Consider the following 22,268-nt stretch of genomic DNA (forward strand, 5'->3'; position numbering starts at 1 on the left):
TCTCCCATTTGGTTGGCTGCCTTTTTGTTTTCTTGTCGGTTTCTGTTACTGTGCAGAAGCTTTTTAGTTTGATATAATCCCATTCATTTATTTTTGCCTTTACTTATCTTGCCTTTGGGGTCAAATTCATAAAATGTTCTCAATGGCCAAGGTCCATAAGTTTACTGCCTATGTTTTTTTTTTCTATGAGATGTATTGTTTCAGGTCTAGTATTTAATTAAGTCTTTGGTCCATTTTGAATTAATTTTTGTGAGTAGGGACAAACTGTAGTCAAGTTTGATTTTCTGTGCCTGCTTGAACTTATATTGGTTAAGTTTTGGTTGTCACACTAACCCTTTTTAAACTAGATCTACCATACAAGCAATGATGATGAAATTGGTTTCCAGATGTGACATCTTCTATTTTGCTTTCAATTTCATTATTTTGTAATTCATCTTTTTTTTTCTTTGTTAAGATGAGAAAAAATAAACATGAGAGTGAGGAGGAAAGAAGGTATTATCTAATGATACGTCAAAATGACAGTATCTCTGAAAAGCAGTCTTCTACTGGAGAGAAGAGGGCTGTTTGTGTAAAGCTTGAGGGTCTACAAAGTGTGACAATCTCATTAAATTTCCAGCTTTTGAGGAAGAGACTTCTTCATCTTTGGATCCCTGGCATTAGCTCAGCTCAATTCACAATGAATCAATGAAATATAACTCTGGTTTCTATAATATTGAGGAAGGCTTCAGCTTCTGTAGCTCTCCAGAGCAGTTTTTAAAATTTTTGTTCATGAGTCATTATCTTTATTTTTTTATTTAATTAATTGTGTTGACATAGATTCCAGTGTCGCCCCGAATGCACCTTCCTCCCCCTTATTCCCTTCAAAATCTTTTTTGCCTCCCTCCCTACAACACCCTGCCCCATTCCCTTCAGGTTTATCCCATCCTATCATCCCCTTTCCTCTGTCCTCTTTTCCTCTGTTTTCTTTGATCCCTCCTCTGTCTCAATTTTGTTCCTAAAACCTCATTGTTCCTTAGATTTCTCAAATGAGTGAGGTCATATGATATTTTTCTGTCTCTACCTGGCTTATTTCACTCAACATAATAGTTTCCAGGTCCATCCATGTTGTTGCTAAAAGTAAGATTTCCTTCTTTTTCATAGCCTCATAGTATTCCTTTATATATATGTACTACTATTTTTAATCCACTCGTCCACTGACAGACACTTGGGTTGTTTCCAGATCTTCGCTATTATGAACAATGCTGCCATAAACATGGGGGTGCATTTCTTTTTTTGTCAGTGATATGGTGTTCTTGAGATATATTCCTAAAATTGGGATGGCTGGATTAATAGGCAGATTCATTTTTAATTTGTTGAGGAATCTCCATACTATTTTCCACAGTGGCTGCACCAGTCTCCATTCTCACCAGCAGTGCAGGAGTGTTCCCCTTTCTCCACATCCTCGCCAGCATCTATCCTGTTTGTTTTGTCAATGAGTACCATTCGGACTGCTGTGAGGTGATATCTCATTGTAACTTTAATTTGCATTTCTCTGATGATTAGTGATGTTAAACATTTTTTCATCTGTCTATGAGCCATTTGTATGTCCTCTTTGGAGAAGTGTCTATTCTTTTTTTATTTTTATTTTTGCCTATTTTTTGATTGGATTGTTTTTCTTCCTGGTGTTCAGTTTTACAACTTCTTTATAAATTTTGGTTATTAACCCCATATCAGACGTATTGTCGAATATTTTCTCCCATTGTGTGGTTTGTCTTTTTGTTCTGTTCATACTGTCTTTAGCTGTGCAAAATCTTTTTAGTTTGATATAGTTCCATTTGTTTATCCTGTCTTTTATTTTGCTTGCCTGTGGAGATAAATCAGCAAATATATTGCTGTGAGAGATGTCGGTGAGTTTATTGCCTATGTTTTCTTCTAAGATTCTTATGATCTCACGACTTACATTTAAGTCTTTTATCCATTTTAATTTTATTTTTGTGTATGGTGTAATTTGGTGGTCTAGTTTCATTTCTTTGCATATAGCTGTCCAATTTTTCCAACACCATTTGTTAAAGAGATTGTCTTTACTCTATTGTATGCTCTTGTCTCTTTTGTCAAATATGAATTGTCAAAGGTGTGGGTTTATTTCTGGGTTCTCAGTTCTGTTCCATTGCCATATATGCCTGTTCTTATGCCAGTACCATGCTGTTTTGAGTACAATGGCCTTGTAGTATAACTTGATATCAGGAAATGTGATACCTCCCACTTTATTCTTCTTTTTCAAAATTGCTGAGACTATTCATGTTCATTTTTTGTTCCACATAAATTTTTGGAATATGTGTTCTATATCTTTGAAGTATATCATTGATGTTTTAATTAGTCTTGAATTGAATTTATAAATTGCTTTGGGAAAAATAGACATTGTAGTGAAGTTTATTCTTCCTAACCATACACATGGATATGCTTTCACTTGTTTATATCTTCCTTGATTTCTTTTATCAGTGTTTTATAGTTTTGAGTACAAGTATTTAACCTCCTTGGTTAAATTTACTCCTAGGTACTTTTTTTTTTTTTTTTTTGGTGCAATAGTAAAGGAGATTGTCTCCTTAATTTCTCTTTCAGACAGCTCATTGTTGGTGTATAAAAATACCTCTGATTTCTGTATACTAATATTATACCCTGCCACTTTGCTGAATTCATTTATCAGGTCTAGTAGTTTTTGGCTGAGACTTTAGGGTTTTCTATATACAGTATCATCTGCAAATGATAGTTTTACTTCTTCTTTTCCAATTTGGATGCCTTTTATTTCTTCTTCTTGTCTGATTGCTGTGGCTAGGACTTCCAGGACTATGTTGAATAAGAGTGATGAAAGGGTGCACCCCTGCCTTGTTCCCGAACTTAAGGGGATTGCTTTTAATTTTTGCCCATTGAGTATGATGTTGGCTGTATGTTTGTCATAGATGGTCTTTATCATGTTGAGGTATGTTCCCTGTATTCACACTTTGCTGAGAGTTTTGATCATGAATGGGTGCTGGATTTTATCAAATGCTATTGAAATTATCATGTGGTTTTTGTCCTTCCTTTTGTTTATGTGATGAATCACATTGATTTATTTCCAAACATTGTACCATCTTTGTCCCTAGAATGAATCCCACTTGATCATGATGTATGATTTTTTTCATGTATTGCTGGATCTGGATTGCTAATATTTTTGTTGAGGATTTTAGCATCTAAGTTCATCTGGGATATTGGCATATAGTTTTCTTTCTTTGTGTTGTCTTTGCCTGGTTTTGTAATCAGAATTATGCTCGCCTCATAAAAGGAGCTTGGCAGTCTTTCTTTCTCTTAAATTTTTTGAAATAGCTGGAGAGCCCTGGCCAGTTAGCTCAGTGGTAGAGTGTCGGCCTGGCATGCCGGAGTCCTGGGTTCGATTCCCGGCCAGGGCACAGAGGAGAAGCATCCATCTGCTTCTCCACCCCTGCCCCTCTCCTTCCTCTCTGTTTCTCTCTTCCACTCCTGAAGCCAAGGCTCCATTGGAGCAACGTTTGCCCAGGCACTGAGGATGGCTCTGTGGCCTCTGCCTCAGGCGCTAGAATGGCTCTGATTGCAGCAGAGCGATGCCCCAGAAGGGCAGAGCATTGCCCCCTGGTGGGCATGCCAGGTGGATCCCGGTTGGGCACATGCGGGAGTCTGTCTGACTGCCTCCCGGTTTCCAACTTCAGAAAAATACAAAAAAAAAAAAAAAGAAATAGCTTGAGAAGGACAGGGGTTAGTTCTTTGAATATTTGGTAGAATTCCCAGTTGAAGACATCTGGCCCAGGGCTTTTGTTTGTTGGAAGTTTTTTGATAACTGTTTCTATCTCCTTTGTTGTAATCAGTCTGTTTAGGTTTTCAGATTCTTCCACATTGATTTCTTTAAAAATTATATGTTTCAAGGAATTTTCCCATTTCACCTAGGTTGTCTAACTTTTTGGCATACAGTTCTTCATAGTATTTTATTACAATATTTTGTAATTCTGTTTGGTCGGTTGTTATTTCTCCACTCTCGTCTCTAATTTTATTTATTTGAGTCCTCTCTCTTTTTTTCTTAGCGAGTCTAGTTTAGGGTTCATTGATCTTGTTTACCCTTTCGAAGAACCAGCTCTTGATTTCATTGATCCTCTGTATTGTTTCTTTACCCTCTATGTCATTTATTTCCACTCTGATCTTTATTATTTCCTTCCTTCTACTAACTCTGGCCTTTATTTGATGTTCCTTTTCTAGTTCTTTTAAATGAAGTGTTAAATTCTTTATTTCAGTTTTTTCTAGCTTCTTAAAGTATTCTGGTAATGTAATGAACTTCCCTCTAAGTACTGCTTTTCTGTGTCCCATAAATTTTGAGTTGTTGTATGTTCATTATCATTTGTGTCTAGGAATTTTTTTATTTCTTCTTTGATCTCATTGTTAATCCATTCATTATTTATTAAGATGCTCTTTAGTTACTACGTGTTTGAGAATTTTTCAGCTTTTCTGTTGTGGTTGATTTCTAGTTTCATGCCATTGTGATCAGAGAAAGTGCTTGATATGATTTCAATCTTCTTAAATTTGTTGAGACCACTTTTGTGCCCTAATATATGGTCTATCCTAGAGAATGTATCATGAGCACTTGAAAAGAATGTATATTCTGCTGCTTTACGGTGAAAGGTTCTGAAGATATCTATTTAATCCAGTTGATCTAGTGTGTCCTTTAAGTCTGCTGTTTCTTTGTTAATTTTCTTTCTTGAGGATCTATCTAGTGATGTTATGGGGTATTGAAATCCCCTACTATTATAGTATTGCTGTTGATCTTGCCCTTCATATCCATCAAAGTCTGCTTTATATATTTAGGTGCTCCTATATTAGGTGTGTAGATATTTATAATGGTTATATCTTCCTGTTGGATTGCTCCCTTTATCATTATGTTGTCACCTTCTTTACCTCTTACTATAGCCTCTGTTTTGAAGTCCATTTTGTCTGATATATGTATTGCTATCCCAGATTTTTTTTTTTCATTTCTATTTGCGTGAAATATTTTTTCCATTGTTTTATCTTCAATCTATGTGTGCCTTTTGTTTTGAGGTGTTTCTCTTGTAGACACCATGAGTATGGGTCCTGTTTTCTTATCCACACACCTACCAATGTCATTTGATTGGATCATTTAATTTATTTTCATTTAAGTTTATTCTTGATTTGTAGTTGTTTATTGTTATTTTATTCTTTAAAGCTTTATTACTCTTTTACTATATTCTTTTCTCTTTTTATCCTTTTTAAAACAGGCCCCTTAACATTACTTGCAGCATTGGTTTGGTAGTAGTAAATTCCTTGAGGTTTTTTTTTTATTGTTGTTTTGGAAGCTTTTTATTATTCCTTCAATTTTAAATGATAGCCTTGTTGGATAAAGAAGTCTTGGTTGTAGGATCTTATTCTGCATTACTTTGAATATTTCTTGCTATTCCCTTTTGGTCTCAAGTGTTTCTGTTGAGAAGTCAAATGTTACCCTTATGGGGGCTCCTTTATAGGTAATATCCTTTTTTTCTCTAGCAGCTTTTAATATTTTCTCTTTATCTCTTAGCTTTGGTATTTTAATTCTGATGTGTCTTGGTGTAGATTCATTTGGGTTTCTCTTTAATGGAGTTCTCTGTGCTTCTTGAACTTGTGTGACTGTTTTCTGCATCAATTTAGGGAAGTTTTCAGCTACGATTTCATTGAACAAGGTCTCTATCCCCTGCTCTTTCTCTTCTTCTTCAGGAAACCCTATGATGCAGATGTTGTTTCTCTTGAGGTTGTCACAGAGCTCTCAGAGTTCCTCAGATTTTTTCAGTGTCTTGTTTTTTGCTGCTGTGCTTCTGTGTATTTGTTTATCTTGTCTTCTAAATCGCTGATTTGATCATTTGCTTTATCCATCCTGCTATTCAATGCTTCTAGTGTAGTCTTCATTTCCGATATTGTATTTGTCATTTCTGACTGTTTTTTTAAAATTACATTAATTTCCTTTTTAATGCCTGTAATCTCTTTATTTATGTGCACTTTGTGTCCATCCATTGTTGTTCTAAGATCTCTCAGCATTCTAATAAACTTTATTTTAAACTCTGCATCTGGTAGTTTGGTTATTTCCATAATACTTATTTCATTTTATGGAGGTTTCTCTTGTTGATTCATTTGTATTGCACTTCTCTGTCTTCCCATTATGTCTGTGTGTTTGGGTGTGTTTTTTGTAGAGCTGGTTGAAACTAGGGTTGGTGTTGTCTCTTGTAATTCCTATTTTAATAGATTAAATCTTAAATGTATATTTTCCCAAACTAGATAGTGAGTACTTCAAAGCACTGTTTATAACTCCGTAGCACACATAACCCCAGATGAATATCCGCAGAGGTAAGTGACTCTGCATAAATAAAAATATAATGCAGCAGAAATTCAATATCATGTTTTTCATCTGCTAAGATAGGAATATTTTTGACCTGACTGGACTAGCTGGCATTAAAATAGGAAAATAAAATATTGCATTCTCTGAGCCTTGGTATCATCTAAATATTTCCCCTAAAAATTAATTTTCTTTTAAAATATCACCTCCTTAGATAAGAGTATGATTTGGTATCTAATACTAGTAAATGCTATCATGTACAAAAGAGCACTGTCTATTCAGTGGCAGCAACAAAGCATGTGTGAATACTAAATAGTTGAAATGGTCATAGTTTATATTGAGATGTGCTCCCATTAGGAAAACAGCTCTTAGGCTTGCTTGCTTGCACTTTGCATGATTAGTGCATGAACACATGGCACAGCCACATGTATATAGCTTCTGTAAGGCTACCGATGTTTTCCTTTTGTGGAGATTGCTTGCCCGCCACTACTAAGGACCATTTAGCTATTCTCTTACCTGTCACCAAGAGGGCAGTTTTCCTGTTCATTCAGCTACTGTTATGAGGAGTGATTTTGCTCTTTGCTTACCCACTGCTGCGAAATGTGGTTGTCCCCTGCTGGTTTGCTAGCCTACTCTTGTGAAACTCTAATAAATGGGAATATTCCTATGCTTTCTGGCTCCACAGTTCCTCTACCATTCGCCCAAATCCAATGTGAATCTGCTTGGCCTTGGCCACACTGGCCAGGTGTTTGTGCTCAGGAGGATTGTGGATGCATGAGTTGCCTTCCCACCATGGTGAGGGACCACTTTGCTGTTTCTTTGCCTGAGAGGCAGTTTTCTCTCCCTGTGTGCTTGTCTGCCATTTTGAGACTTTATTAAATGGAATGACCTAACCCTTTCTGGCTCTGCAGTTTTTTATCATCTTCCGAAATCTAGTGTGGACCTACCTGGCCTCAGGCACTGGCATTACATCTTGTGTAGTGAGTAGAATTCATAGCAGATTGGTATGGAGCTAATGACACTCTTTAGGGGTGGAATAGAGGAGTGGTTATTCCCTGTGGCTCCACTGGTGGGGACTGTGTGTTGAATGTTTTCTAAAATCCTGTAAGAAGAAATGAACAGCTTTCTGCGAAAAGCTGAGAGTGAAGTAAAATGCTCCAAGATGAGCTACATAGTGTGCAACAATGAAGGTGTGAACTGGAGCGATTGCTGGAGAGGGAGACTGACTGTGTCTGAGAGTATCAGTGTGAGGTGCAGGCTGAGTACCACCTGGAACTGGAGCGGTCTCTGGACAAATAGTTAGAGGTTTGTGACATGCAGTTTGCCCTGGAAGCTGAATGTTGGCACCTACAGGTATTAGAGAAAAAACTGTGGGTTCTGGAGCTAGAGAGTCAGCTTCAGCCTGAAAGCCAGCAGGCACAGGAGCTGAAGTGGGCACAGAAGACCGAGCTTCATTCCTGTTGGCAGAGAAGCACTGAGTAGGCAGAAGCAGGCATTTCATGTTCCTCCTCTCCTGAGGGGGAGGGTAGGGCTGCAACTGCCATCTGTGGACTCGAAGCCCAATAGATGCATGTCAAGAAGGTAAAGACCCAGCACCAAGAGCCCCTCAGGGGCAGCCACAGCCTCCTCTCCAGGTAGAGGGGCACTCTGTGGTCCAGCTCTACACTCAGGCAGGGCTTATAGACTTGAAGGTATAATTCAGGGAGAAACTCACTAAAGACCCTGGTAGCCTACTTGGTGCAGCTGCAGGACATAGGGGTGGATAGGATCATGATCTCTGGAATAGAGATGGACCATAAGGCTGTGAGGGCTGCTGCCCATGTTGCCTCCCCCCAACTAACAAGGGAAACGGGCCTGTGAAAGATACCCTAACACAGATGTGGGTAGGTTTGATTGCGTCAGGGGAAGATAGAGAGAAATTAGATGGCAAGCCTAATGCCTAATAAAGTCTTTTTGGAGCTTTGTCGGCCATGTGAGTCTGAACAGAGGTTGCAGCTGCTGAAAAAGCAGGGGAAGCGGGTGGCCCTGGCATCTGCCAGGAAAATGGCTGGTGGTCAGGTTACAGGTTCCCCAAGATACATTTTCCCAGTTTGAAAAGGGGGAAGGGGGAAGGACCCATGTGAGAGAAGGGGCAGGGCCCAGAGGCCCCATGTGAAATTGGCAATCCACTGATTCCCTTTTAATGTGCAGTAGATGTTGGCATTAGAAGGTAATAGGTGCTTGTTTTACAGCAGCAGCAGCAGCTAAGAGAAAAATTAAGGAAACAGAGGCTTTGAATGTGTTTTACCTCGCCAGGCCCAGTGAACTTGATGAGGGGTTTGGGTGCGTCTTCTGGTAACAGATATCACACTATGTTAAGGTGCTGAGTGTCTATAATAAAGAGCTTATGGCTATTTGACTGTAATCGACCTTTACTATGGTGATTGATACAGACATCTGGGCTGCTATCGTGGATTGACTCTTGGACTGTGACCATAAGAGGGCACAGGCTCCCCTGATGGATGGACACATTGCTCATGGACAATACTATGAGAGACACCGATGGAGGGGCCTGAGGCTCCTAAGGATGTCCTCCTGCACTGGTTGTCATCCAGTTGCAGAGGTGCACCAAGGATACTTTATGGTTTCCATGGACACAGACTTGGACTATACAGGCCCTCCTACCTACCATGGGTAAGGTGTTAGAGGTGGGCCTTCAGGTGACACCCTGGGCAAAGTGCTCAGGGAGACATTGTGAAAGTTACCTTTGTAATTACTTTAATTGTTGCATAAATTTTGCTGTTGCTGTAGTCTCTGTTTTCTGATTGTGAGGCTCGCAACCCTAAAGGGGTGGAATATGAGGCAGATGTGTTAGACTTGCTACCTGGGTTGCCAGGTATAAGCACATTGCCTGATTATTGTGTGAGTATGTGGTAGGGACACGTCAGTATGGCCTTTATAAGGTAATGGGTGCTTGCGATCAGAGGGATATCAGATTTGCAGATTGCTTGCTGACCACTGTGAAGGGCCACTTTGCTGTTTATTTGCCTGAGAGGTGGTTTCCCCTGCCTGTGTGCATTTTTGTTGTTGTGAAACTATAATAAGTGGAATGGCTCAAATTTTTGTCTCTGCAGTTCCTCTACTGTCTGCCTGAATCCAATGTGAATATGCTTAGCCTTGGCCACCGACATTATACAGCCATAAATCACATGATTTTGAGAAACTGGTATCAAAACATACAAAATATCAAATTTTTACATTGATATATTGAACTAATAATATGTTGGATATTGAATGGACAGTAGTTGCAGCCACCATCAAAGCTGCCTCACTTTTGTAGGTATGCATTTAATATGGACAGATCGTAGAGAAAAAATGGAGCCAAAAATTAGTGGTCCATTTTCCTTTATTCTAGACTTGCACTCAGCAAGTGCATAAAAACAAACACACTGGGCTCCAAAACCCACTAATTCAGCACTCACAGAGCTCCTTACTCCAATGAGTTTCCATAGAATCAAAGGCTCCCACATTTCTGCATCCATTTTGGCTGCCTCTCTCCCCCACGTGGCCTCTCTCCCTCCCCTGGAACAATGTGATCACTCTCTCCAAAATGGACTCCTAGCTTCTCCTTTTAAAACCTTTTGGTTCAGAAGCCCTCTCTCAACAAACATAGCATAGCCAAGCCCCTTATCAAGCAAGAAAGCAATAAGCTGCCCCATGTGGGCAGCAGCCATCTTTAACAAAGTGAAGAAAATATATCTTATCTCCCCAACAGATATATTTGGCTAAATACAGGGATGGGGCTATGAAGATTAAAAGGGTCAAATATATGGTGATGGGAGAAGATTTGATTATGGGTTGTGGGCACACAATGCAGTATTCAGATAATGAACCTTAGAATTGTGTCCTTCAAACCTATATAATTTTATTAAACAATATGACTCCATTTAATTTAAACACTAGTGTCACCTCTCTCTAATTACTTTTTAAAATGTGTCTATTAGAAAACTTAAAGTGTCATTTGTGGTTTGTTTTGTGCTGAGAGTGCTAGGCTAGACACTTGGATGGATAGACCATGAACACATACTTTTCCACTGAGAATACCAAGCGCCTCAAAAAATGCCTTGCTTTTTAGATGGTATTTCTCTCCCTCATGTCAGGTAAATTGTATTCATAGTAAGAAACTGTACTCCTCACTCCATCATTTTTGTATTCAGAGAGAATATCCTGAGCAATGGAGAAATCATTTTTCTAGATAATGGTTCTGATATTTTTCTTCCCGTTAGAATCACCTGAGGGGCTGTAAAACCTTTTAAAGTCAGGCTACACCCCAGACAAAGTAAACAGTAATGTGTGGATGTGTGACCAGGGTGTCTGGGTTTTTTTTCAAGTTCCTCGGGTGATTACAATGTACCTGGGCTCAGAAGGATTTTGAAATCTCACTTTATAAGCAAAGGCAGATGTTAGGGAACTAAAAATAGGTGAATCTTTTATCAGATACATTTCTCTAAAGGAAGCAGGGCCACGGATTTCCTCCATTGTGCCCAGATGTCTGAATAAAATGTAGTTTCTTTATATTCTAGAATTGACTTAAATTTCCTCATGATTTTCTATCACTGTTTGGAAAAATAACAACACCACCACCAAAACCAACCAACCAAGCAAACAAAAAGAAAAAAACCAAATTTGTTAAGTGTGATGTTTCCATCTCGGTTAAATAAAATAGTGTATTTGGAAAAAGTGCACATCTTAGACTTAAAATACTCTCTTTCAGAATGCTTTCCCACCATATTCCTTCACCTGAGTGTGGCACAGGGACTGTGTACGACCTCATGGCAAAGGAGCAGGTGGACCTCCTTCATGAGGCTGGTCTTGGGGCCAGGTCAGGCCAGTGTTTCCTCACATCTGAGCTCTACACATCCTGCTGGAGTCTGCAGCCAAGGTCTGCAGCTGGTGGGTCCTGTCCTCTGCTTGTCTCCTTGGCCTTGCTCTGCTCACTGCCAGCTGCAGATGCCGGAGCTCACAGCATTGTCTCTTGGGAGAGGGCACAGTGAAGGTTGTCATCCCAGCCACACATGGAACCTCCCCTAGGTAACTCTTGGCTTCTGGAAATTACCCTGCATCTCTCTCTGTCAGCCCTCACCTACTCCTTGGTAATGCGTGAGTTGGTGGGGCCCTAGACAAGCGTTCCTCAAAGTCACCAATTGGAGGATGCGAAAAGCCCCTGTACCTTTGGTATTCTCTCAGCTGATACAACATGACCCTTCCCAGGTTAGGTCAGGACGCAGGGGCAGCAAGTTTCCTGTTCCAGATGCCCCATGCGAAAAGGTGCCCTCTCTGCTTTGCGAAAGCAATGTGCCCTCAAACCTTGAGATTTGATTAAACCTTGAGATTTGATTTTAGTGTGATTCAAAGGCACTTTGGGTATGTTTCTCTCACAGCAAAGCCTGGCATTCAACATCATCACCTCAAATCAGTAAATCTTCTTTTATCTAACCTCAAATGGAAACACTAACTTTTTCTCTTGGATGGAGCTCAAATCACAGCCCTCCATTTCCCCATCCGGGCAGATGCTCCTCAGGGTGAGTAGGGACAGGGTCAGCCACATGGAAATGCAAAAGAGAAAAGCTCATAAATATGCATTTAAAGGTATGCTTATTACTCTTATTACTAGTGTACAGGAACAGTACTGAGTGCCAGTAGCAGTTCTGTGTGCTTTACATGAATTAAATCATGTTAATCCTGATCAACAACTAATGAAGAAGCAGGCAACGTGTGTAATTAAGTAACTTGTCCAAACTCACACAGCTGACAAGTCAACAAGGGATTTGATCTAGACCAGCTCCAGAGTCTGTGGTCTGAGCTCTTCTCTCCTCCCACAAGGTGCTTTCCCCTGCATGCTCCCCACTGCTCTTCCTGGGGGTCACAGGGATGAACTGCTGCACAGAGACATTCTTTTGACTTGTGAGTCCAAGGACCTGTCACTATTGAAGTGCTCTTTGGAAGGGGTTGCCGTACAATATTTAAAAAATAAGTAACTGCAGGAAGAAAACTTCAGTTGAGTTTAGTGCCAGTCATTAGAGCTTCCCTGCCACATTGAGTAATTTCTCACTGTCGGTTCAGATTCTTTGTTTCAGGCTCACTTGTATTCCGGGCACTTCTATTAACTCAGTGTGACTTGTTATACAGTGCGCCCACCCCCACGCCTTAGCCTTGCTGATTGCTGTCTCCTATCTTCTTCTGTTTAGCAATATTACTCAATCCTGCACAATTCACACCATCTTTGGATGCAGTTATATGTTGCTTTCTGACTGTGTCCTACATGTGTGCTTTATTTCCTCAACCTCAGTATGAACTCTCTTTGGGGGGGGGGGCTGTGCCCCACATTAGACTCTCAGTGCCCACAGGTCCGAGCACAGCAGGGAGTGTGAGGTTGTGGTTCAGTAAACACTTTTGGAGTGATTCACTAGGGGAAAGATACATTACCATCTCCACGTCTTCATTATTAATTCAGCTCCTTTCCCTAATTACTTGTTGCACAAATCCTCAAAATTTACACTCAATCGCTGCTTCCTTTATATTTCAAATATGTGCACTGGGCTCTAGCTACACTGCCAGGGTTGAACTTAGAGCAGCACTGGGAGTTCCTTGCTCACTGACTTTGCCATAGGCACATTCATGCCTTTATGCCTTGGTCCCCACAAACACACTACGGGAATATAATTGTACTATTTCATAAGGGGGGTGTGAGGACTCGATGAGATAAATCACATTCACAGTTAGACTAATGCCTGGCAGGTTGTAAACACTCAGTAAATGTCAGCTACAAAGAAAGGATACGTGTTCCTCTTTACCTTTTAATCTCTTCTAATACCGCCTGGTTTTTATACCTAAATCACGTATACACAAACATGGAAAACACATATTTTACGTCTTTTCTTTTTTAAGATTTATTTATTCATTTTACAGAGGAGAGAGAGAGAGAGAAAGGAGGGAGGGAAGAGCAGGAAGCATCAACATCCACATGTGCCTTGATGAGGAAATCTGGGGTTTTGAACCAAGGACCTCAGCATTACAGCTCAATGCTTTTTCCCCTGCGCCACCACAGATCAGGCCTCAAATATATTCAGTTTTTTATCCATTCACTCATTTCCTCACATTGTTCAGAGATATGACTTCCCAACTGACCCTTCGATAGTCACACTCTCCTTGGACACCAGGAGGCAGTGTTTGCTCAGCCAAGTACATTGTGTTGCCAGTTGCTTTGCCCTGGGGCCCAGCCTGAGTTAAGGATGCTATTTTCTGAACTAGCACTTGTTCTAATTTTCTCCTTCTACTCTACTTTCCTTATTCTGTGACAGCATGTTTCTTCCCACTTCTTTCTCCTTCCAATCTTGACCCAACTCCGTTATACAGCTAACCACTTCCTCAAATATGCCCCTTGCAGAAATGTGGTTGAAGTTTCTGAATCATTCTCAGCACGTAATTAAATGAACCACCTGGTAGATAACAAGCCACCAAGACAAACCTGTGCTTGCCATCCCAGGCACAGCAAGATTCTGGGTTCGAGTGTGGCTTAACTGTCCTCCATTCCCACGGTTTTGCTTTTCATGATTTATTTCACTTACTCCTGGTCAACAAGAGTCTGAACAAATTAAACAGAAATTTTCAGGAACAAAGAATTCAAAAAATATTTTGAAGCAAAGAGAAAGAGAGACTATATTCACATAATTTTAATCACTGTATATCATTATAATTGTTATATTTAACTATTAATTATTGTTCATCTCTGACTGTGCCTAACTTATAAATTAAACTTCATCATAGTTATGTTTATAAAGGGAAAACATAGCATACATAGGGCTTGGTACTATCCATGGTTTCAGGCACCCACTGGGGGTCTCAGAACAAACCACCGAGGACAGGGAGGGACTACTGGCTATGGGCGCTCCCCAGGCTTTCCCTTCTGCGTTTAGCTGCTTCCTAGAGGCACTGCCCAGGACTCTCCACCATTTCCTCTTCCTTATATGATAACTCCGCCAAGTATGAATAACAAACAGCAGCTATCCTCAGGGAGCCCATTCCCAGCGCTAGGCATTTTGTGATTCACGTGCATCCTCTCATTTCATCTTCAAAACAGGGCTGAGAAGTAGCAGTTACACATATGGAAACCATGGCTGATGTTAAACAATCAAAGTCATGCAGCCAGGAAGCTGAAGAGCCTGGGGTTCAGAAATGGCCCTCTGATTTTAACACCTTTACTCTTAACCTCTCACTCCCCTGCGTCCCTCCAAAACATCACATGCCCTTGCCTCAGCAGCTAGAAATAGAACAATGCCATCACCCTCTTGGCCACCCACACCCACAGTTCCCATGTATCACTTCCTCCCAATACCTCCTCGTCCCAACTCTGCTGGAAAATCAGAGTTTGAGACTTGACTTGCCAGCCTGTCAAGGCTGTGGTCCTTTCCTCTGGGGTCCCATCTCCAACAAACAGGGAAAGAGCCACAATAATACCCAGATAGGAAGTCAACCCAATGGCCATGGGCAGTTGAGCATACAGTGAGGTAGGTGACTCGGGCTGTCTGCAGTGCTGAGGAGCCAGATGAACGTGGGTATTGGGGGATAATACACAGCATGGCTTAGGAGGGAGCGTGTCCTCTGATTCAGAGCTGAGGTTTGGTTTCCCCCAGTCATCAGCAATTCCCCCACACCACGGGGAAGGGCCAGCTCAAAAACTCAGAAATAAAGAACTTCTCCTTTGAGCAGCTGTGGAGGTACAGATAGGGGTCAGCTCTTCTGTAGGCTGGGTGAGCTACATGGACAAACCATTTCTGGGATGTGAGGCTTCCTGCAGAGACAGGTCCAGGTTCTCTCTGAGAGAACTGGGGACAGATCTGGCATTTCAGCTGTTTTGGTTTTTGTGCTGCATGTACATCCCTGTCCAATGAAGAAGAGAGAAAAGAACTGATTGCCCTGATAGTTTTGGTTCTCCATGTGGTGAATTTATTGATCTGAAAATGGGTAGTCATGGAAACCGTGGGAGGCTTGTCCTGAGGGGCCCCACTAATCTGGTGCTGCGATCCATGTCTTTCATAACCCACTTTGTGTATTCTATCACCTGTGGGTTGCAAACTGTTCATGGGTCCCAAAATTCATTGAATGGGACACAAGCACAATTTTCTTTTAAAAATGAAGTAGACTTGATATTGAATACAAAGGAAAATACCAGAGTTCCGTATACATATGATATCATTATTCCTTGGCTTTTATTTTCAGTTTTATTCATTTATGGGTGTGCTATGTCACAATATAAGATGTAGTCTAATTGTGGCTGTGGTCAAAATGTTTGTAAACTACTGCTAATCCAAGTCTGATTTTGACAAGAAAAATTGTACTTTTTCCCACAGGGCATCTGTAGTAGTCAAACACTGACCACAACTCAAACAGCCATCAACAGCAGAAGAGAAGAGTAAGGTGCAGCATAGTTATAGGATGGGCATACTATATATTATATTTCCCCATGTATAAGATGCACCCTTTTTAGAAAATACTGCAGTCAAAAACTGGGTGCACTTTATTCAGTGGTTGTAGCTTTTTTTACTTCCATTTCCTGCTTTTTCACAGTTGTTTTTGAGCTCATTTTTGGAGATAGTGAATTATCATCAGACACAGATGAGAACAAGCTAATGGAATGGCATGCGAGTTTTGACAGTGATGAGGAGTTTTATGAATTTTTTGATCAATAAAACTAGTGTTCAATAACTTTATGTAATACTTTTGTTTTCTGAAATTTGGGCCCCAAAATTAAGGTGCATGTTATAGGTTGGAACATCTTATACATGGGGAATTACAGTATATACAGCAAAGAAAGTGAATAAACTACAGTTACATGCAACAACATATACAGATTAATCTCAGTAACATTGTTTTGAACATAAGAAGCAAGATGAAAAAATAATGCCTCATCTATGAGCAATTTATAGAAACATTTAAAAGACAAAATTAAGCTCTGTGACTTAGCTATGAACCCACAGGTGGTAAAATTTGAAAGGAAAGTGATAGTTACCTGAAACCAGGCTCGTGGTTACTCCTGGAAGGCAGAGGTGGGAGCGTAATTAGGAAGGAACATGCCAAGTGCAGGATTCAAGGGAACTGGCTGTGTTGTTTCTTAACCCTGCTGGCGTCACATGGGTTTAAGTTTAAAATCAGCAGTTATGTTACAGTATATGTTATATTGACCTGCAGCTATGCTTGTTTCATAAGTTTCAATATTTTTAAAAATACAGTTATCAAATTTGTATCTATTCTCCAATTACTTTTTTATTAGTTGCTGCTAAGCATCTCCACAAGGAAAGGTTCAGAGAAATGATTATGCAAATGAAATGTCAGGGCCTATTACTGCTAGACCAGCAGTGCTCAAAACAGATGTCAGTAACAGGGTGCTGGAGAAAGGAGAAAGGACAGCGCTAGGAGCCCCCGCAGTGCAGGAACCAGGAGACTGGGACACCGGGCAGCCTCCTCGTCTGCCACTGTTTCCCTTACCTCAACCCCTTGCAACAGCTCATTAATTCTTGGTTCATTGCTATGAAGTTGTAAGCACTAAAAGATCTGTCTCAGCCAAGCGTATTTAAGAGGTACCACAAACTGGCACTGAAGTGTCGTCCATGTGAATATCCAGAGTATAAGGTAGAAGCAGAGAGAAAATTCAAAGCCTTCAAGGCATACGAGGCGCTATCAGATGCTAATAAACTGGACATCTATAAAAAATGGCAAAGAATGATTAAGTGGAGGAGGTGCAAGTCATTTGGACAACCCAATAGAATTCACCTTCACAGTCCGGAAGCCAGATGATGTGTTCAAGGGAATGTTTTGGTGGAAGGGACCCATCTTCATTATACTTCTTCAAAAACACATTTGACAACTTCCTTGGGAATCTGAGAGTCCCCCAAGCAAGCAGGGGCCGTGGAACAGGCTATTCTTCTCTGCCTTCTGTCTTTTACATCTTTTGCAGGAAGGTGAGGTTTTTTTGTTTTGTTTTGTTTTGTTTTTGAGTCAGGATTTAATGCTCTTTGGTCGTTAGATCATAGAAGCCTCACTTCATTTTCTTCCATTGCAAATGGTGGTATTGGGTTGGGAAAATTCAAATCTGTTTTGTGCTATCACAATAGTTAATGGCAAGAAAATTACTACAAAGAGAATTAGCGAGACTGGTCAAGAAGTAGGAGACATTGAAGACGGCCCGTTAAAATCAATGACAAATGGTAAGGAGCAGCTGCGGTGCTTACATATCAATAATTTGAGGGAGGAATCTATCAGAAATGTTAACCGGAAGAAGTCTCATTTGAAGATTCATACGAACATTTTTTTTTAAGATTTCAAAGGGACTTGGATTTCCAGATAGCCATACCCAATCTAGAGTGCTTAAACACAGCTCATTGAAGCCAACTGTCATAAACATTTAAGTTGATCGTTGGGACTAGAGTATAGAATTTTTTTTTCTTCTTGTCTTTAAAGTACTAAATCTCTTGCATGACTGGGCGTTGGCACAGTGGATGGAGAATCGGACTGGGATGCGGAGGACCCAGGTACAAGACCCCGAGGTCACCAGTTTGAGTGTGTGCTCAATGGTTTGGGCAATAGCTCACCAGCTTGGACCGAAGGTCACTGGCTTGAGCAAGGGGTTACTCAGTCTGCTGAAAGCCCATGGTCAAGGCACATATGAGAAAGCAATCAATGAACAACTAAGGGGTTGCAATGAAAAACTGATGATTGATGCTTTTCATCTCTCCCGTCCTGTCTGACTGCTCCTATCTATACCTCTCTCTGACTCTCTCTCTGTCTCTGTTAAAAAAATTGTAATCTCTATATTCCCTTTGCCTTTTTATTAACTGTATTCCAAGGTGGGCATTACATCCATACACTAACACCAGCACGGACCTTCTTTCTATGGTGTCTGAAATGTCAGCCATGTTGTGTCAGCCTTCTGTAAAGTTCATGTTGTGGGGACAAATCCTCTACAAAAGTCACTTCAATTTTATATCAATATTTATCCATGAAACATATTAATGCATCAACACTAGTACATGTCTGCTTTAATCTAAATCAGGGGTCCACAAACTTTTTACACAGGGGGCCAGTTCACTGTCCCTCAGACCTTTGGAGGGCTGCCACATAAAGTGCTTCTCTCACTGACCACCAATTAAAGAGTTGCCTCTTCCGTAAGTGCAGCGGGGAGGCCTGATAAATGGCTTCAGGGGGCTGCATGCAGTCCACAGGCCGTAATTTGGGGTTGCCTGAAAATTGAGGATGTTCGCTAGATGTGCATGAAGCCAGCTGTGGGGAAAGAAGCTGTGAGGCTTGCTTGCTTGCTGGTTTACTGGCTGCAAGCACTTTAGGCAATTAGCGTGTGAGCATGTGACAAAAAGCCACGTGTGTGTCTCTGAAAAGCTATGGGTGCTACAATCAGGGGTCATTCTCCCAGACCACATTGCCGCCCCTGCGAGGTGCTGTTTTCCTGATCCATTGCCAGGAAAACAATGGCAAAAGCAGGTTTTTCTTTGTGTATTAGTTCATCTCTCTTTGTAAGCCTCCAATAAATGGATATATCCCTATACTTTCCATCTAAATAGCTCCTCTGTCATCTACCAGAATTAAATGTGAACCTGCCTGACCTTAACCACCCACACTACATCTGGCTACTTAGTAAGTTTTGACAATTATTTGAATATAGAATGTTAATCTTAGGGTTAAAAGGTATAGCTGGTAAACTGGCTCTTAGTCCAGAGTCAGTTTACCAGCTAAACCTTTCTGAAACAAAGGAAGGAAAAAAAAGAAAAAAGAAATCATAGTGACAGTGGAAGTGTTCTACATTTGTGCAACCCAGTACAGAAGCCAATAGCTATGTGTTGCTATTGAACACTAGAAATATGGCAAATGCAATGGAAAAATTACATCTTAAACTTCATTGACATTTATCTAATTTAAATCCACAAAGCTACATGTGACTAGTGCCAACCCTATTGATCCATTTTGCTTTGAATAATCAAACATACTAATGCTTTGGTTATGGACCCACCTCAATTGCAGTACTACCTCTGTTACTGCCCCCACGAGACTTCAGATGGGGTACTTGGTTTTCCTAATCCTCAGTATACTCATCTGTAGAATGAGGGATGATAAGAGTCACTTCTTAATCTTGATTTGAGTATTTTACTGAATTAACGAATGCAGACCACCTATCACAGATTCTGACAGTAGTTGATATTCAAGAAAGGTTTCTTTCCTCCCAGCCCTATGTGGTCATCTTTAAATTTTGTGACTTCCAAGCAAGGACTGGATTAGAGATTTCAGATGATTTAGTAAACTGTGCCCTGCATTTCTCACTGCAGTTCAAAGGACCTATTTCAAGGCAGCAGGACCACCATTGCTACTATTTGCAGAGTTTTTTTTATAGTCAAACTCAGAGAAATATTCATGACCATGTTTCCAAGAGGAATGTGTATCCAAACACTGGCTCAGACCTTATATAGATAAAGACCACCTACCCACATTCAATGTTTTTGACTTGTTTCGTAGAATCAAGTATATAAATTTGATCTTTAGGGAAAAGTATGCTTTATTTTTATCTTTCCCCCCAGTAAATAATTCATTGGTTTTCCTCTACTGGTATCAATATTACATTATATTGTTACATATTATTTTTACTTAAACTTATACTTTCTCTCAACATTTTATACTTCTGTATGTTTCTAATATCTCTTAAGATGTGAACAGAGTGGTTTCCCAATATGGCCATGGAGTAGGTGGACATTCCAACTCCCACATCCCAGAACCAAAGTGGATTACATCTTAATTTTGAGAACAGTCATCTTGAAAGACAAAATCTGGATTAAACTAAGAGGATTCTACAGCCAAGGACCACCAAAGAACCCACACTGAGACTGGTAGGAAAGGTGAAGTAGCGGAAAGGGCTGCCCCATTCCCAGCAGCGTGCAGCAGCCCGGAGGGACTCTTGTCATGGGGAGGATTGCATAGCCAGTTGTGGATTGTGGGTCTTCTACCTCAAAACTGGAGTCCCAGCCTAGAGCCCTGGAGCCCAGAAGAGGCAAACAAACTGTATTTGACAGAGAAAGGAGCCTAGATACTGAATGAGAGGAGACAGAACTCTCAGACCAGGCTCCATATTAAAGGGACCACACGGAGTACCTTTCTCACAGCTACCTGTCCGGGGCTCTGGGAGCGGGGAACACTGGGTGGATGGAGTTGCCTAGGGAGAATGTAGTCTTGGAAACAGAAGGGGAGACACTGAGAGGGATGGACACTCTAACTCCTAGGCTGAATCACTCCCACATCTAAACAGGACATTTTTCCTTGGAGCAGCAACACCAGCAATAGGAATAAATTACCACTCCCACCAGAGGCTCTCCTGCTCCAGTCAGAACAGAGAGGTGCTTAGAGGCATGGCAGCACTTTAGGGACACAGATAGTGATTGCTGAGGTCTGAGCTACACCATCCCCCACACTGCTGAGTGCTTGCTGGGGCAGGTGGCCAGCAGTGGCGGGGCATGGTAGCAGAAGTCAGGGCAGTCCGAGTGAGTGCATGCCGGCCCTCCCACAGAGGCAGAAGCCACAGCAGGTGCTGTGGAGGTCTTAGATCACATGCATTCCTGCCTGTGGCGTGGGCCCACCCCTGGTGGCACCTGAGGACTGGGTGACAGTGAAAGTGGTCTGAACAGGTGTGCATGGGTCTGCCTATGGCCTCTGGAGGGCCACTACGGAGTTCAGAGCTCACACGCAATCCATCTGCTGTGTGAGCCCACCTTAGCTGGCAGCTAGGGCACAGGCATCCTCAGGGGTGGTCCAAGCAGGAGCACGTGAACCCACTAGGGCTGGTGAAAGCAGCAGAGGCCTCGGAGGTAGGCTTTCACCAGCAGCACCTGAGCCAGAACAGCCAGAGGTGGCAACAGCCATGGCGAGGGGCCAGTGGGCAGACTACACATTGCGAGCACAGAGACTACACTCACTGGACCCCTGAGACCACACTCTTCTGATTGTGGAAAAGAAGGGAAAAAACAGAATAAAATAAAATAAAATAAATAAAAAGTCTGGATAGAAAGACATCTGAGGTAAAGGGGCAAACCACCTCCAATATTGTTCCTGATCACTGAATTACAGAACTAAGACCAACAAGGAACCAGCAATAATAGGCAGCAGAAAGAAGATCTCAGGGGAACTTGAACTTTTAAAGGAACTTCCTCCAGACAAAGAGTAGATAAAAGCTAGCCTATGAGTCCAGCTGCTATTTACAATGGCCCTTTGCCCCAGCAATGGCAGTCAGAAAATCTGGATCACCTGTAGCTTCAAAAACATTGATAAGAGCAAGTCATAGGCAGTGACACCCACTAATCTGTGCCAGCATCTTGCCAGGGAGGTCCAAAGAAGGTACATCCAGTGGCCAGATATGGAGAGCATCAGTTCATGACCCAACAACCCTTGTTAGAGTGGTAGCTTAAGGAAGGGCTCCGTACACCTGACCTAGCTAAGACATAGACAATGGCAACACAAATAGCAAAAAGAATAGTGATAGCAGATAAGTAGCCCACAGCAGAGTACAAACAACAGCTAATGCTAACCCAAGAAGACCTAAAAACAACACAACTGAAAATTGGAGACAGACAGTACCAACTCTAAACTGAACTAGCTACAGAAGCAAAATAACCAAAGGAAAATTGTATACACAGACAAAATGGGAAGACAAAAAAATGTAATCCAAATGAATCAACAAGAGAAATCCCCAGAAAAAGAACTGAGTGAGATGGAAATAACCAATTTACCAGATGTAGAGTTTAAAATAATGATTGTTAGGATGCTCAAAGATCTTAGAGCAACAATGAATGCACATAATGAACACCTAAATAAAGAGATAACAAAC

The 22,268-nt window shown here is 41.1% G+C and overlaps 1 pseudogene; it reads left to right on the top strand.

Moving 5' to 3' along the window:
* The window catches only part of LOC136317798 (dnaJ homolog subfamily B member 6-like), a 58,711-nt pseudogene extending 41,003 nt beyond the window's left edge, over positions 1-17,708 (top strand).
* Positions 17,709-22,268: the final 4,560 nt, after the last annotated feature.

Source organism: Saccopteryx bilineata, chromosome X, assembly GCF_036850765.1.
Source record: "Saccopteryx bilineata isolate mSacBil1 chromosome X, mSacBil1_pri_phased_curated, whole genome shotgun sequence".
NCBI lineage: Eukaryota > Metazoa > Chordata > Mammalia > Chiroptera > Emballonuridae > Saccopteryx > Saccopteryx bilineata.